General features: G+C 36.9%; 1 protein-coding gene across 9 annotated transcripts in view; it reads right to left on the bottom strand.

The window, feature by feature from the left end:
- The window catches only part of LOC115496429 (uncharacterized), a 266,317-nt gene that overhangs the window by 86,907 nt on the left and 163,301 nt on the right, over positions 1-16,109 (bottom strand). The window contains exon 1 of one of the 9 annotated variants that reach the window (XR_012057468.1): positions 1,326-1,561. The exons of the other annotated variants lie outside the window; for them this stretch is intronic. The gene's annotated coding sequence lies outside the window, so the exon portion shown is untranslated. Of the gene's footprint in view, positions 1-1,325; positions 1,562-16,109 lie in introns of those variants that run through there. 9 annotated transcript variants of the gene reach the window in all.

Consider the following 16,109-nt stretch of genomic DNA (forward strand, 5'->3'; position numbering starts at 1 on the left):
TGTACCAGATTTTCTGGTTCAGTTCCATCCCATAATTGACCGACAATGATGGGCAAGGAAGGGGAAAAATTCAGGCTCACCACTGCAAGCAGAGGGTCAGAAATGGTTTCATAGGGAGCACATCACTGCTTGGCACTAAATGCAGGGTTAAGCAAGCATCATCTGTACTTTCTTCTAATGCCTAGGTTAAAAGGGGGATGGGAAAAACATCCACACTGCAGCAGGGCAAAGAGAACATTTTAAAAGCTGGCATAGCTTCCACAAGAATTTTCCACAGAGACAAGAAAATGCCTGGAGGATTTTTGGAAGTTGGTCTCTAACTGCAATATCAGTGAGTTACTTGTATTAAAATAAACAAAGCAGTTAAAAAATTCTCAAAAAAAAAAAAAAAATCCTCCCACATTTACAGTAAAAGTATTTGCTCATAAAGTTGTTTCTCCAAGAAAATAAAATTATTCACAAATCTATGTGCTGAAAAGATCCAAATATGAATACATATACGGATAATAATTAGCATTAAAAAAGGTAGAAATATTTTAACATAAAATGCATATAGTTAACATTTAAGAGACACTTTTAAGTTCACAAATAAATATTTACTGTGCATCTTATCTAGTTCACCACAGCTTATATATCTGTAAATTCTTACTGTTGTGGGATCTTTTGCTTACTGCTGAACAAAGATAGGAAAAACTTATTTGAAGAGGAAAAACCACAAATTCTTTCAGAAATTTGACTAATGGCAGAATATTTCCCATCATTAATCTTATTTACCCTCAACTGTTCTCCACCCACTTTATTTTAAGCAAACAGCACCCCCAATAGCATTTTCACAAAACATTAAGACAGTTCTGAGACCAAAGTAAAAAAGAATGAGAAAGGAAAGAAAGAAAGAAAGAAAGAAGGAAAGAAAAAAAAAAAAAAGACAAAACCAATTTAGTGCTCATGGCAAAGCAGTTCCAAACCACACAATTCCCTGTGCTGCCCATGCCCTGGAAATATCCTCCCCACAGGTCAAACGCTTCCCCTGCCTTTGAAGGATGGTTATTTGCAGAGTACCTCTCACACACCTCTGTGTGCAGGTACCACACTCCTCATTTTCAGCAGTTCCAATTCAGTTTCTGTAAGAGGAAATTCCACTCAGTTCCATCCCCCCTCCAACCCCACCAGCTATCACTCCAAGAATGGTTATTTTTCCTGCTAAGCTGAAAGCTGCTCCCCTCTCCTGGAGCTCCAAATGAGGGATAAGCTGCGAAGTTTCAGAACTAGGCCAATAAAGTTGGCACCTTACGCACAGACAGCGGAGGACTTCGGCAGAATCTTACCTTTCAGACCCTGAACAGAGCTGTCTTTTATGAGGCCTATGCAGCTGACAGGTCCTGGGACTTTCTCAAGCACAGGACCCATACAGGTGAAATTCTGATAGGTGGTAAACACCTGAGAACTGGACAAGAAGACTACAAGAAAAAAGAAATCAAATGAGTAAAATGTCTTCCCAGAGCCACAGTCAGCTCTTGTGCATGGGGAGTTACGAATGCACTGGCTATAGACTTTTGTCCAAAGCTGTAGGTTTTTTTTTTTTTTTTTTTTTTTTTAGAGAAGCTAGATTAGTTCATACAAAACTCAACAATACAGCACTGAAACCCATTGTTGATATTCAACATTTTTCACATAGCGGAACAGAATAGACAATACGGTATCTAGGAAACCATGGGCTGGATTACAAACTGATGATATCTCATCCTTCTGGAGGGCCTGTAAACCTTTTTATTACCTACCACAGAAGGGGGGAAGAAAATCCGAAACAAAACACCACAGCATAAACCACCCCGTATTGATAATGTTTGAACTCTTTTCATAAATAAATGAATTTAATCTTTTTCCTACTTCTGTCCTAAGCTTACCCCCCCCTGCAATATGCATACATAATGAAACACTTGCCTTTCACACTGCTTAAATAACTGTTAAATGCACAGCGTTCATGCCAGTGAAATGAGCCAGTGTCATGAGGCTCATTTTAAAAACAACTTCCATGTTATATACATAAAAACAGCCCTATACCTGGCCTCATAGTATTTCTTACACTTTGCAACTTATATATAATAATGCCTCTCTTACTCTGTAACCACACAAATCGTATTTTCCTTCACACATTACATTATAAATGCAGTTCCTACTGAGCATATAAGAATATCTGAAATAATTCAGCTGCCTGCTAATTTTTTACAAAAAATTCTTCCATTTTCAAACCTCCATTTAAACAGTCCCTGTACTTGCAGCACATCACATCTCCAGTTTTCACCAAGCTCAATTCAGAGATCCCTCAATGTAAACTCCACTTTGTCTTTGCAGCACTTACACTGTGCAGAAAAGAAAATAGTTCTAGGAGATCCATTTACCCCTGCACCGACTATTTTTATGTTTCAACCTCACTCCTTTTCCTCAGACTCCAGTTCCCGTATTTTCCTTAAACCCCCAAATAGTCTAGGTAGCCACAGAAGTGATTGTTCCTACCAGTTTCTTTTCATCACTTCTGCAATTGACCAATTGACAACTGATTGATGGTTATCTTTTCACTTCCACAATGAAAGAAATTACCATCACTATAGCTATGTACAGTAAATGCCTCCAGAGTAAATTACATGATTCTAAAATTCTCCTTAGCTCACTTAGTAAAACATCAACACAAAAAGTTTCTTTTTTGCCTCTCTTCCTGTACTGCAGATTTGGCCTTTCCTGTCAGCTTCAGAAAAGAACTTGACAGCTTCTTTAAAAAGAGGAGTATAAAAGAACTTGAATAAGGGATGGCACAGGGCCGGGCTAAGGCTTCCATTCTCTGCAAGTGGCTATTCTTTGCACTGAAAAAAAAATTAGGCATGTGAGCACAGATAAGCCACATAAGAATACCCCAAAGAATATTCCCAGTGACCTTGAGATTTTGCTGCAATTCTGTATCCATTCTCTGCTGGAACAGCTTCATGAATTCTGAACTTCAGAATGACTAACTTATTTCCAGAATGTGAAATTTATTCCTTATAGGGAGAAAAAACACTCCCACAAAATTAGGAGGGGAAAGGATTTGCCACTACAAAATAAAATAAATTTGTCCTTGGATCTCTGCAATAGTTCAGATGTATTGGTAAGAATTTGGTTCCATTCCCATCGCTGGTTTTAGTGATGTTGAGATGGAAGATAGATGCAATTCTATATAAAAACAAACGCCCCTCTTAATTTTTTCAGAATTTTTAGCTCCTGCATGGAAATATAGTGAAAACTTTTGATTGCCGTACAATTAAGGGCAGTTTTCAGAGCATTAAATATACCACTGAGAATTATTTATTGGTTTTTGTTCCTTCTTGGAGAGCACTCTAAAATGGAAACGAAAATAGACTCATTATAGCTCATTATTTAAATAAACACTAAAGGAGAAATGCTTTGGGGTGGCCAAAGGATTTTGTAATCTGTTTACTTTGTAATAAAAGATACAACTGCTCACAGATCCTGTCCAGCTCAAGTTGCAGCCTTTAAAAGCTTCTATTACTTTCTGAAGGCTGATAATCTCTATGAGTTTTTCACACTTCAGGCCAGCACTATCACTGCTTTTAGCTATAGGCTTTCCTGTGTTTTAGTTATCAGCAAACATCAGGACAGGGTAGTCTTCAAGTCCCCTTCACTAATTTGTTCAGGAAAGGAGTTCTGCTGGAATTTATATTATGCCACCTTGGATGGATCATTCCTGAGAGGAGTGGCCATGATGGAGGATTCACTCCAGATCTAAATATGACATAGAGAGTCGATTATATGCTTCTCAAACATTCTTTCCAGTTCTTTTATCCCCACCGAGTCTATCAGCAAGGTTAGTTCTGGATAGTTACCCTGTACTGGTTTCCAAAAGAGAGGGGCAAACAAGAATCAGGAGAGATTTGATCTGAAATTCCCACACTCCAACAAAAGACCAAAGCTCAACCAAAAGAAGACTAACCATGGTCTGCAATTACCTGTTACTGAAAAGACTTCTGAGTGTAAAGGACCCTTTTTTGTGAGGGAAAGAAAGGTATAAGAAATTACAGAAGATAATGTATTGCAGTTGGTTTACCACTATTACAGGACTAGCAAGGAAATTCTTGATGTAAAATTCATATTGTTCATTTCTTTCATTATTGTTACTTTTTCAAAGAATTCTATGCCCATGTACCCATATCCAGGGAGAAATAGCTGGTATTAAAATCAGTAAATTACAGAGTTAGTGTACTGCTGTGCTAACTAGATGAAAGAAGGATAGCTGCTATTAATGTACAAAAATAGGATTTGAAAAGGGACAACAGAGAATAGAAAGGAAATACATCAGGTTCATCTTTAGTTAATTTAAAATTGCACTTTAAACAATTAACTGCAATTATAATACAAATTTGTGCTGGAAAGAACGGTACCAAAAATCAGCTACAACTGTCTTAAAATACATTTTGTCAAAGTAATAACTCCTTTCTAGGAAACACCTTTGTCTACATATACATTTGTTCTTAAATATTTCAAGCAGTCATATTTCCCAGCCCAATTATCTTTTCAAAGACTGAAAAAGGCTCTGATAAGCAATTATAGGACAACCCCTTCCCCCAAATATTTACTTGTAATATTAATTGAGCAATTTAACCTATGAGATTAAATGTTAATATTTTTGAAACAATATAATATTCTTGCTTCCCAGCAGGAAAACAACTCAATGATGCAAGGAAGGAAGGATACAACTGATTTTCACCCAAGCAAACTTTAAAGTAGAGGCCTTGAAGGCTATTATGTGCTGCTATACAAATGTATTTAAACTCAGCTTTTTATTAACCTGCACGATGGCTTGACAATTTAAACAAGAAAAAGCAGAAGAGAATTAAGTTTTTACTTTTGCAAGTCCGATTTCCAATTCTTTCTAATAGAAAGACTAATTTCAAACCATTTTTGCATCACCAGATGTCAAGAGCACAGCTTTTCTGCGATGCCTGACATGGGTTACTCACTCGAAGGTGAAAGGAAATTTGAAGAGTAACCTTCAAATCCTATTATGTCATAACTACTTCCCAGGAGAGGTGAAGGAGACAGCAGGGACTACGTGTATAAAACCACCTCTTTTTTCATTCTCTTGTCTCTGGGCACAGGCTTTTAAGTATTTGTATAATATAGGATCTCTGCCTTTTTGTTGCCAAGCATTCATAGTAAGTACTCCACTAAACATAACAAGAGTTTTGAATAGAAGCCAGAAAACCATCTATCACTTCTGTTTTCTTCCAGGTTGCTTCACTGGGTTTTATAATTGATCTAAACCAAATACGTGTTCTATAAAACACCTAATTTGTGTATATCAACTAAAAGGGAAAAAAAAAAAAAAAAGAAGAAAAAGCTTAATTAGGCCAAAGTTTAGGTTGGGATTCATTTAGACAATTCAAGGATCTGGTCATTTCCAAGATAGCCATTACTTGTGAAGAGAAACGGTACAGGAATAGCAAATATTTTAACTCCATCTTTGTGGAGTAGATAAGTAAGTTGTAAAATGACTTCTCCTGGAGGGACATCAGCAGACCCTTTCATGTCAAAAAGATAACTACCCAACAACTGAGCTTTCTGTGAAGGAGCTTTGAGAAACCAAGGCATTACTCTGCAAATATTATGGATTTTGTTACGAATGCTATTATAAGAGATTCTATCTAAATAAACCCTTTTCCTGACACTCATCAATATGATTTTTGAATGCTTTATAGGCATCAACTCAACCAATATGATAGAGACTAGTGGACAGTCTCTCAATATAATCTCCTACAAAGCCCTATGAAATTCAGACAGTAGTCAGAGCACTTATTTTAATGTGAACTAATTTTTAATCATAGTAAAGTACTTGAAAATTAACATATCCTTAAACTCTCTTCACTGTGTCACCATCTCCATCAGACCAAGTGTGTTTATTCTGCTCCTTCTGTGTGCTGTGTTTGAGAGTCTGAGCAGAGGCAGCACGTGGAGTGAGGAGCTACCAATGACAAAGCCAATACAGAAGAGGTGGAATGTCTTCAGGACTGCAGCTTGCCTGGAGATTTCACCAGCTACTGGGTTTGCTGCTTTCAGGGCAGGCATCACTGTTGACATTTAACACGGTAGTCCATATCAGGTCTCATGACATAATACAGGTTCTTAAAGACTGACATGGTCTCTGCCACACACTTGATGAAATCAAGGACTGCTTAGACAGCGAGAGGACTCGAGCTCAGTGCGTAATTCCAAGGCATTGCTAGTTAAGATGTTGAGACCTGGATTAGAGGAGTGGACAAAAGTATTTGCATCCACCAGACATTCAGAATTCCTTCTGAACATCAGTTTGGAATGTGCCACTTCCCCCTCATAGGAGAACAATAGTCTTTGGGACCAGCAACCCTAAGTTCTTTGGTTTTGAGTGATATTATTATAAAAAACCCACTAGAAGCAGCAGAAGGTAGTGAGCACTGATACGGCTCCTTACAAAGCAGACCATGAAAAACCAACTGAGCAGCAACAACCTAAACACCAAAGCCGACCTGAACACTTGGTGGGTTTGTTCTTCAGAACAATCTGTTAAAAAACCCCTGAACAACCAGGAGCAGAACAACATGTTCAGAGTCTCAGAATGTGCTTTCTAATGGGGAACAGGAGTTCTCTAATGTACCAAAGGAGGAGGAACAGAAATGTATAGAAGCAGAAAACCTGACCATTTTCCTCTAATCTCTGAGACTCCAGAACAAGCTCATGTGATGCATGTTGAGGAGGAGCACAACTACAGCAACATAACAAACAAAACACAACAATGTAGGGAACCAGAACAACTGAATATTCTGCCAGTGGTATTAATCCAGGACACAGAACAGCAAGGCCAAAAGCTGGAGAGTTGGAGGCAACTCTCAAAGTTCTCAAAACTCTCAAACTCTTCAAAGAGAAGCTGCACGACCATTGTGTACACACAGAGAAGTTCAGCAACGCAGGTGACCTGAATACCTGAACACAAGCGGCACTCATTGCCAAGACAGAACTGTCCAAAAAGAACAAAACCCAGAACAAGATCACACAAACTTTGAATTTCTCAAAAAAGAAGGGTCTTGTGGAAGTGCCAAATGCAGAGAAGTGTCAGCTAATGGAATCACAGAATCACTCTCTGTGAGATTAAAGAACAGAAAGAAGGTCCCATCTGTGAATGACTAGCAGGAGAGTAATTTGCAGCTTTGGAAGAAGAAATAAAAAAAATAAGTAATTCTGATGCCATACAAACTATTTGAAAAATCACAGAAGTATAATGGTGATAGGATGGAAAATAAAATAAATTGCAACCAATAATTCCACCATATTATACCAAATAGATGCAGAATATTACATATTCTATAGAATATAGAGTAGAATATGTAATATTATGTGTAGAATATTACATATTCTACTCTTTCCTTGAGCAATGAGACCCAATATTAACAAATTCATACTGAATGCTTTAGGTGGGGATGTATTTCTTCTCTGGATAGTTAAAATGGCTTATTTGAAATTAATTGTGCAGAAAAGTGCTAGTTTTACTGACCAACTATGAATTCCATTTCTTTAAATTAAAAGTGTATATGCAATTTAAAACACAAAATTAGACATTTTAATCCCTATTTAAAACCAAATAAGCAGAATGAGGTCTGTGAAAAGCAAGCCCTTAAACCACTTAATATTATTTACAAACACATCCACAAGGATGAAGAAGAGAAGTAATATGTTAATCCTGCTGAATGTTGAAATGGAGACCTGGGGTTTGATCCAGCACCTCAGGAGTCACAAATACACAGACAAGGTGATGTCTTGTGCACTCCTTGCTCTTTTCATTGGACTCAAAACCACAGCAGAACACAGGGGTCTGTGACATTTTATCGAAACTATGAACCATTTCTCTGTAAGTTGTCCTGCAGTGACTGAGAATGTGAGGCTCTGCACTGTGCTTACAACCCATGGGACAGTTCTACACAACTGCACTTTCTGTAAAGCAAAATGATAAAAAATATTTGTGTTGTGTATTTTGAAAATTAAGTTTTATACAGTTAATACCATGTAAAGTGCAAATAAATAACATCCCAATTGGATGTTAACCCAGTTGTCTGATAGGTGGTAAAGGAGATGTCAAGAAAAGGGGATGTGCGCTTTTATGAAAGATAAAAATATCTGTCGCAAAACTGCTGCAACCTTTTGTCTCCTAACCACATCTATTACTAAATTATTGAATAATCTAATGCACAGTTTCCTTCATACAGCTGAAGCAATTCAAGCTTGGTATGCAAAACAAACTAAGAAGACAGAGCATAATTTGACATTTTCACATGCTTGGCACTGAAAGCAAGCTCATTTGGTTTTTTTCAGGAGTATTTGCATTCTTGGAGTACACCAGCAGTGGCTATAATGTGTGATGTAAGTGTATCATAGAATGTGTTTATTATAGCCATTTCTCTGTAGCTGCTACAAGGGAACCCCTTTGAGGCTAGATAAAAGTTTGCCAAAAATAATATTCAAATATCCTTTTAATCAAAACAAGATAAAGAGGAGATTAGTGCCACCAGTGTCAACACTACCACTTCCAAAACATATGCTCAAATAAAACATGAAAGCTTTAGGGGATTGGTTTTGCAAGCTTCAGTAGCTCACACTTCCTCTCTTTTCCAACTCTATGTATTATTAAAATGCATCAGCTGATGATGTGTGTTAATGACAAGCTCCATCCTCAAAGGGTTCTAATTCATTAAAGGGGATGATGAGACTGTAATTCTCAGAATTGAAAACAAAATATTTATTTAGATTATTAATGATGAATTTTATTTCAATGTAGAAGCTCAGATTCTTTTAATGTAATTTAAAATAAAACAATGAAAAAGTATATCGGAAGGAAAAAACCCCACATAAATATCAAGCAAAATTTAATTCCCTATTAAACTTAACAACATGAGGATTTTTCTCCATAAAATATCAAGTTTTCATGATTATGATACCTGATAAAGATTGAATGTTTTCTTTAATTCTAAATCTTGCTGTTTTTCCTCCCCTCCCCAGGATAACAATTATAAATTATATATATTTTTTTCTTTTTACTTTCAACTTGTTTAACTTTTAGCTTTTTGGAGAGAGTGTAGGGCATTCACCTGTCATGACAATAATAGCCACTGAATTTTCATTTAAAATATAGAAATTTACATTCTTCCTCTGCTTTGACAAAATTTTATTTGTACAAAAGCTAAGGACTGGATGTAGAAATTTCCAATTAAAAAGCACAGTTTCTGATTTGTTGTAGGAAGCCAAACTGACAAGAGTGAGAGACATTAATTCAACTCAGTGCTTGGTGAAGTTGCTGGGAGCTGATATATGGAGCGTATCTTTCCTGTCTATCACCAATGGAAGAATTTCACAAAAATGCCAATTTGCCAATGCAAAACATGCATTTGATGGTTGTGTGGGGTGGATTTGGCCACCAAAGGCTGCTGATAAAAATTAAAGCAACACTTAAATTTGGAGAGCATTGGGCACATAAACATAAACAGTCTTAAAACTGACAGTTAACTACTTAACCAGGCATGTGTGGTAGTTGGGATTGTGTCTTTTGCACCCATGAAATTATTTATATCACAGGTTTTCCTTGGGAATCCAGCCCAGACCTGGGGAGTCCCATGCTGAATTTAATTGACACAAATCCACATGGCCGGGCAGGATCTGGGGCTGCTCACTGCCATTAGCTTAGGAACAGGGGAAGAAGGCATCATTAGCACAAATCCCCAGCACAGCAAATGGATTAGTGAAAAACAGGGATGCAACTTGATGCCAGAGATCTTTCCAAACATCTTCCCCAGGACAAAACTGCCATTTCCTCCCAGGTGGTTCTATTCAGTGGAGCTGCTCATCGAGCTGCCAGACTGCAGAGTCACTGCTCCACGTTTGCCACTGTCATTTCAACCCCACAGATCCAGAGTGCAGGTGTTCCATTGTTGCCCTGATTCTTAAGATTTTCTAAAGCCTTCTGAGTTTACATTCTTGTAGAGAACTTTCTCACACAACTTTCTGTAAACTATCTATTGTTTTGCATTCCTCCATAGAGGTGGAGAAATTTGATGTACTAGTAGTTTGTCCAATGTCATTGGAGAGGTGGCACATTCACCCTCCAATCCACTGTCACCTTTGGAAAAATATAAATGCTGGAGTCAGAAAATAAACTTCCTCTTTTTCACCTTTGCAATAGCAGCGGCTCGCGTCGTGCTTTCGCATGTCCTGTAGTGACATTCCATGGCACCATGGGCCTGTGGTGGCGCTGAGAAAAGCCACACCTGGGTCTGTGCTGCAGAGCCACATTCAGGGCCTGTCCCCAGGAATGGGTGCCAACAACACAGAGCTGAAGCTGGGAGCACCCATCACACCAACTGCTCTGATGCTTTGGGTGAATGCAGTGCTGAAAACATCTTACTGAAAAGCACAGCCATGTGAAAGCAAAACTAGAATATTGCACAAATTTTAACAAAAGTTAGTCTTTAGCCTGCTCTGAAATTCCATGAGAACACAGATTTTGGGCACACTTATATAATTTCATCAGATGCTTCCCTTCACGTGACCTCAGCAGCATTTAGATGAACACCTCCCTTGTTTGAAATAAAGAGGTGTCCATTGGTGGAGTGATTCGTGTTGGCATTTGATGTAGAAGAAGCTGCATTCTTTATGAATAGCCATTACAGACACCTTACTCTGGAAATTTAGCATGCATTTAAGAGAGAATAAGTGTTTTAAACCATGGGTAGCAAAAATAAAAACTTCAAAGAAGTTTACAGTATTTTCAGAAATCTTTACTGAATTCATCCATATTTACTGAATAAGCAGAACACTTTAAGCCACTTTACTCTTCGTGTGACCAATACCAATTTGTTACTAAGGGCTTCCAAGGCAATAATAGAAAATACATAATGCCTGTACTAAATACATTCTGCAATTCTGAAAAAGTTATATTTAACTAATGCAGTACATCGGGAAAAGCACATTATTTGAATACACCTTCTAATTTTCACTGAATTTGCAATAAAAAAAATTAACTAGGTTAGGCACATTACAACAATTCCAATGGCTTTTAGTTGCAGAAACAGTGGCATTGGATAGGAGACTTTCTTGAAGGTTTTGAAATATGATCTTTTCACTATTTAGTAATCATACCCATAAAATTTGCTTGTATCAATGTATGAAACCGATTCTAATGTGGCTTTCCCAGCCAGGAATTATCCACCATTACGGTAATTACTAGGGGAGAACTAAATTCACACTAAACTCCCTGACATACTATACCAAGAAAGTCACTGAAAAACTCTTGTTTACTTATATACTACTATATACTCTTTTCAATCTTGCTTTTCATATCAACAGCATTAGTATGGAGTACAATTATTAGGAAAAGCTCAAAGCACAAAGCTGCACAATTAAAGTAAACCAGACATAGCTCCAGATCTGCAACAGAGGGGCAGAGACAAATTAGAGTTTTAAGGAGGAAGGTGGAAAAGGTAGTTCACTGCAAGGAAGGGCAACAATGAAACTGTTCATGAATGGCATCAAATTACTTAAACTTACAGTACACATGACAATTTATTTACTATAAAGGTAAAGATTTATTGTGCAACACCCCTGAGTTCTAGTTTATCTTCACACACTTAAATTACAATTTTCTTCCTGTGGTGAACACACACATCTCATAGTTTGTTTGTAGGAGAAGATCACATATCTTCAAAACCGTAGCAGATCATTCATTACCAAATGTCTGTGAAAATGCCTCTCTAACCTGGTAAGTCTGGCTAAGCAGCACAAGAGGCTAAACCCCACATTATATCAGGCAAACAGATCTGTGTGTACACAGAGACCTCAATAGCTCCCAAATGCTGTGTTCCATGAGTGCTGTTCAGTTTATATTTACCAACAGGAGATGGTATCTCCAGTGCAAACAGTGTGTACTGCCCGGCTTTGGCTGAGTTAATGGGGACTGTTTGCACAGGATAAACCATCTCATTCTTCCTGTGAGATGCTTCCAACAGAAGAGTTAAGAGTCTTTATTTTCCTCTCAAGCACTGAGAATCCAGATGGAAACCAGGCCGAAAACCTTCACCGGAGATTTTGGATTTAACCATGCTGCTGATGCAGCTCAGATTTTAGCATGTGTTTATGAAGGACGCCAAATCCTGGCAACTTTTCAGCTCTTTGGTGAGGTTAAGGTAGCAACTTGTCCAGGGAAAATTAATTTATGCCCTCATGGTGGCAGAGAGAAACTAGAAAATACAACCCATTGGACTAGACAAAAATAAAAGTTACTGTGAAAATTTCATTTTGTTATAAATTTAAACTACAATTTTTGAGAACCATAAGGGATTTTCCCATGTTTGTGCTGGCTTTACCACCAACTTTCATGTACAGAAGACAAGTAAACAGTATGGTGATGTAAGCAGATACCCAGATATTCCACCACACCCCACTACACAGTGTAAAAGTGAAGTTAGAAAGGAATTGCCTTTACTTAAATTTTCCTGAAGAAAGTTATTCACTTGGAAGCAATGCTTTTAGTCTAAAGACAGATTTTCTTTTGGAAGAAATTGAGCATTTATTGTGAAAAAATGTAGAAAATTATTTTCAAATCCTAACTGGAGTTAAATAAACTTTACTAGAATTTAGTTTTATAGCTAGTCTTGGTTTCCTTATTGAAAGTGTGTCTCAGTGTGGAAGTGCAAACAAAATATTTGGTGTTCAGTACTGTCAGTGCTCGCAATTTTTAATTACAAAATTCATATGAAGTCTTTCCTCAATTACTTTGCAGCAGATGCACAATGAATTTAACTCACAAAAATGAGTACTTGGTAAGTAGCATGTCGAAACAGTGTGTTGGGGGTTTTGAATTTCTATCAGTTATCCATGACTTAAATGAAACCAATCACTCACTTAGATCTTATTTTACAAACTTATTTCGTATACAAGATAATGAAAAAAAGAACTTTTTTGTTTGTAATTATACTGTTATTAGGTGGCAAAAGCTACAGTTGAATAATAAGATTTTTCTTCATTTAGTAGAAACATTTAAAAGTATGCTTGGATATTTTATTATTAAAAAAGCTTAAATTAATTTCTAAAAGTTATAATTCTATTACTCTACTGCAATGTTCATCACTGCTAAATCATTACAAATTCAGTATTTAAATTATGGCTATTAGAGTTATACATTTATCTCATAAATTTCATGCAGCTGTTTGAAATCATTTTCCAAAAATGCTTTTATTTCAGAGGAAAATTTAATTTTAACCATCTCAAAATGAGGCAAAAGTTTGCCCCAGGTCGAACAAGAATAGAGAAGAGAATCTGGCAGTCTTGGCTCTCCATATTTTCTTTACATTTATGAATCTACATTAATTTATAAGAAATATATTTAGAAAGAAGGTCTGTCCTACAGCAATGGTGTTAACACTAAAAAGTTCAAGAGGTAACATAGACCCCTAAATTCTATGCACCATCTCCAAAACTTCTGTCATTCCCAAATTAAAGTCATGCCCAACTCAGGATAGTGCATACAAAAATAGAGATGCAATTCTTTATATCCCTGTGGGCACTGGTAAGAGATTTACCAGTGGAAAGAAATGTTGCAGCTACTTGGACATGAATTTTTGTGTCATATTTACTCTGTTTTCAGAAATCACTACCCGTCAGCACAGGCCATTGAAATTCTTCTGAGGAACAGGAAGAGCCCAAACATTTCCTTCATGTCAAAAAAACCACAAGAGGGCTTCTATCCCCTAGCAATTAAAAAATGGAAGTGCATTTCCTGACATGAGTTTTAATTACTGTATGGGGACAAGTGACCTTTTTCCAGACAGTTCAGGGGCGACTGTATGAAGGACCCATTTCCCATGAAACCAGCCACCAAAGATTTCATCAGACAAAATGATAATGAGCTAGTGCAGTTGAAATGAGCTGATTAGTTTTTCCCTCCAGCTGCTGTTCAATTAATGAACCACTTTTAAAAATTTTGAAACGAAGTTCACTAGTCATCTATTTTTATTTTCTTAAATTGAAAACTGATAAATGAATTCAGCCCCTTGGTGACACAAACAAAAATAGTTTGAATTTCAGATCTTGAAGAAGGGTTAGGAATTTGGGAAAAAAAAGGCAGTTTTAAAAGCAGTGTGAATATTTAGCAGCAAATATTCCTAAAGAACTGTTAAAATACAGATGATTGAAGTAACAGCCAAAAAAAGGGATGCAAATGACTCTTAAATGAAAGGTTATAGAGCACGAGAGGTGTTTAATCCAAATAACAAACTGTTGTTGTCAATGAAAGATCTGATACAAACCGATTTAGATAATGCAGAAAAATGAACACACAATTTGACAGCTACCCTGGATTTACAGAATCATGGGATTAAATGCTTTCCACTTATTCAAAGAGGATTAGTCAGGATACATGTATTTATTTAAAGCAGATCTTTTACAGAACTAAAGAGTTTACAAATGATATGGAGTGATGGAAAATAGAAAATCCATATCAGCTTTAGCTTCTATCATTCAGCCACAGATGGGAAACTGCTTTCTACCAAATACACAAGACAGTGCATTAGCAAAATAATAATAATATTATTATTAATAAATTTGGTGTAGCCTTAAACTATTTAGTCAAGAAAAGAAAACATTAAAACACATGCACAGGCCATTTGCAGAGAAAGGCAATAAAATGTGAACACACTAATGAAACATCCACATGTAGAGCTGATCCTGGACAACACAGGTGCAAATCAGGGATAATGCTGGTGGAACTGCTATAGCTGCAGTTGGTCTGAGATGGAAGAGATGAACCAGATGAGATTGGAAAGCAGGATTCCTGCATACAAGTCCAAGAACAGCTGAACATTCACTGCAGGGCACTGATCAAGTCACTTCTCAGTCCCCATTTCTGCTAAGTAGAGAAGGTTTTAACCTGAAAAGCACTAAAGTTTTAATTAAATGTCAGATAAGTGATTTAGTCTTATAGTAAAAGCTTCTCCTCAGGATAAAATAATAACAGCAACATTGTTTGAAAGTTTCTGCCTGTGCCAGAATTATGTCAGAGCCCAATTTTCATCACTGTTGAAGTGTATTTATCAGCTCTGGCAGTGCTTTGTGCTGGTTCTTAGATTCGTTTTCATCACCAAGGTGCTGAAAGCCAAAATCTTATGTTATTTTTTTTGTAAGAAAATCTATACATTAGAGGCCAAACAAGTGAGAAATGCCTCTAAAGATGACAATAAATGGAAAATAAACAGCTCAGGATAACTGGAGTGTTTGCAAGTTCACAAGTGAAATTTGCATTGTAATTATCAGTTTCTGAACTCAATATATTTAACATCCTTAGTGTCATCCCTATGTTGCTGTGTTTCGAGCACTCCTGCTCCTTCTTCAAAATTAAATCACCTTCCTGGATATCAATTCCAGTTATAAATGTGAGCAGGTTGCACAATAGCAGCTCATAATAATATTTGTGTAGCTGGGGAATGGTGCTTCCCTTCAGAACATCCACGATCCATATGCTTCTTTTCCTACCAAACCCTAGGTGTGCAAAAATGGTCTAAAGAATCAAAAAGGGAAAAAAAGAAGTAGCTACCACACCTCCTGTCTACCCTCTGCACGTGACTTGTGCCAGAGTGCCTTGAAGACAGAAATATGAGATTTTTGAGCTAAAATCAAAACTGATCAATGTGAGAGCCTTCACTAAATGAACTACATGCAATTTTAGCTACTGTGATGTACCTGATTTAATTTGCATCACATGAAATGATCCAGATAATGACAGTGACCCCTGTGCCTGTTCATTTCATTTCCCCAAACTGCTGGGCCTATCATTAACCAAGGCAAGATAAGATAACAGATGGCTGTGAATTAATCCTATCTTCAAATATCAAATGCAAAAAAGTGTCTCAATTAAGACAAATTAATTTAGATTCAGCATTCTAGAAACAAGTTGAAATAGATTTTGTATCCACTTCAGGGTACAACAATGAGTTCATAAATGAACTCACACTTTCTTGTTGATGTCGATAAAGCAAAAGCTGTAAAACTTC

Source organism: Taeniopygia guttata, chromosome 9 (genome assembly GCF_048771995.1).
Source record: "Taeniopygia guttata chromosome 9, bTaeGut7.mat, whole genome shotgun sequence".
In the NCBI taxonomy this organism is placed as follows: Eukaryota; Metazoa; Chordata; class Aves; order Passeriformes; family Estrildidae; genus Taeniopygia; species Taeniopygia guttata.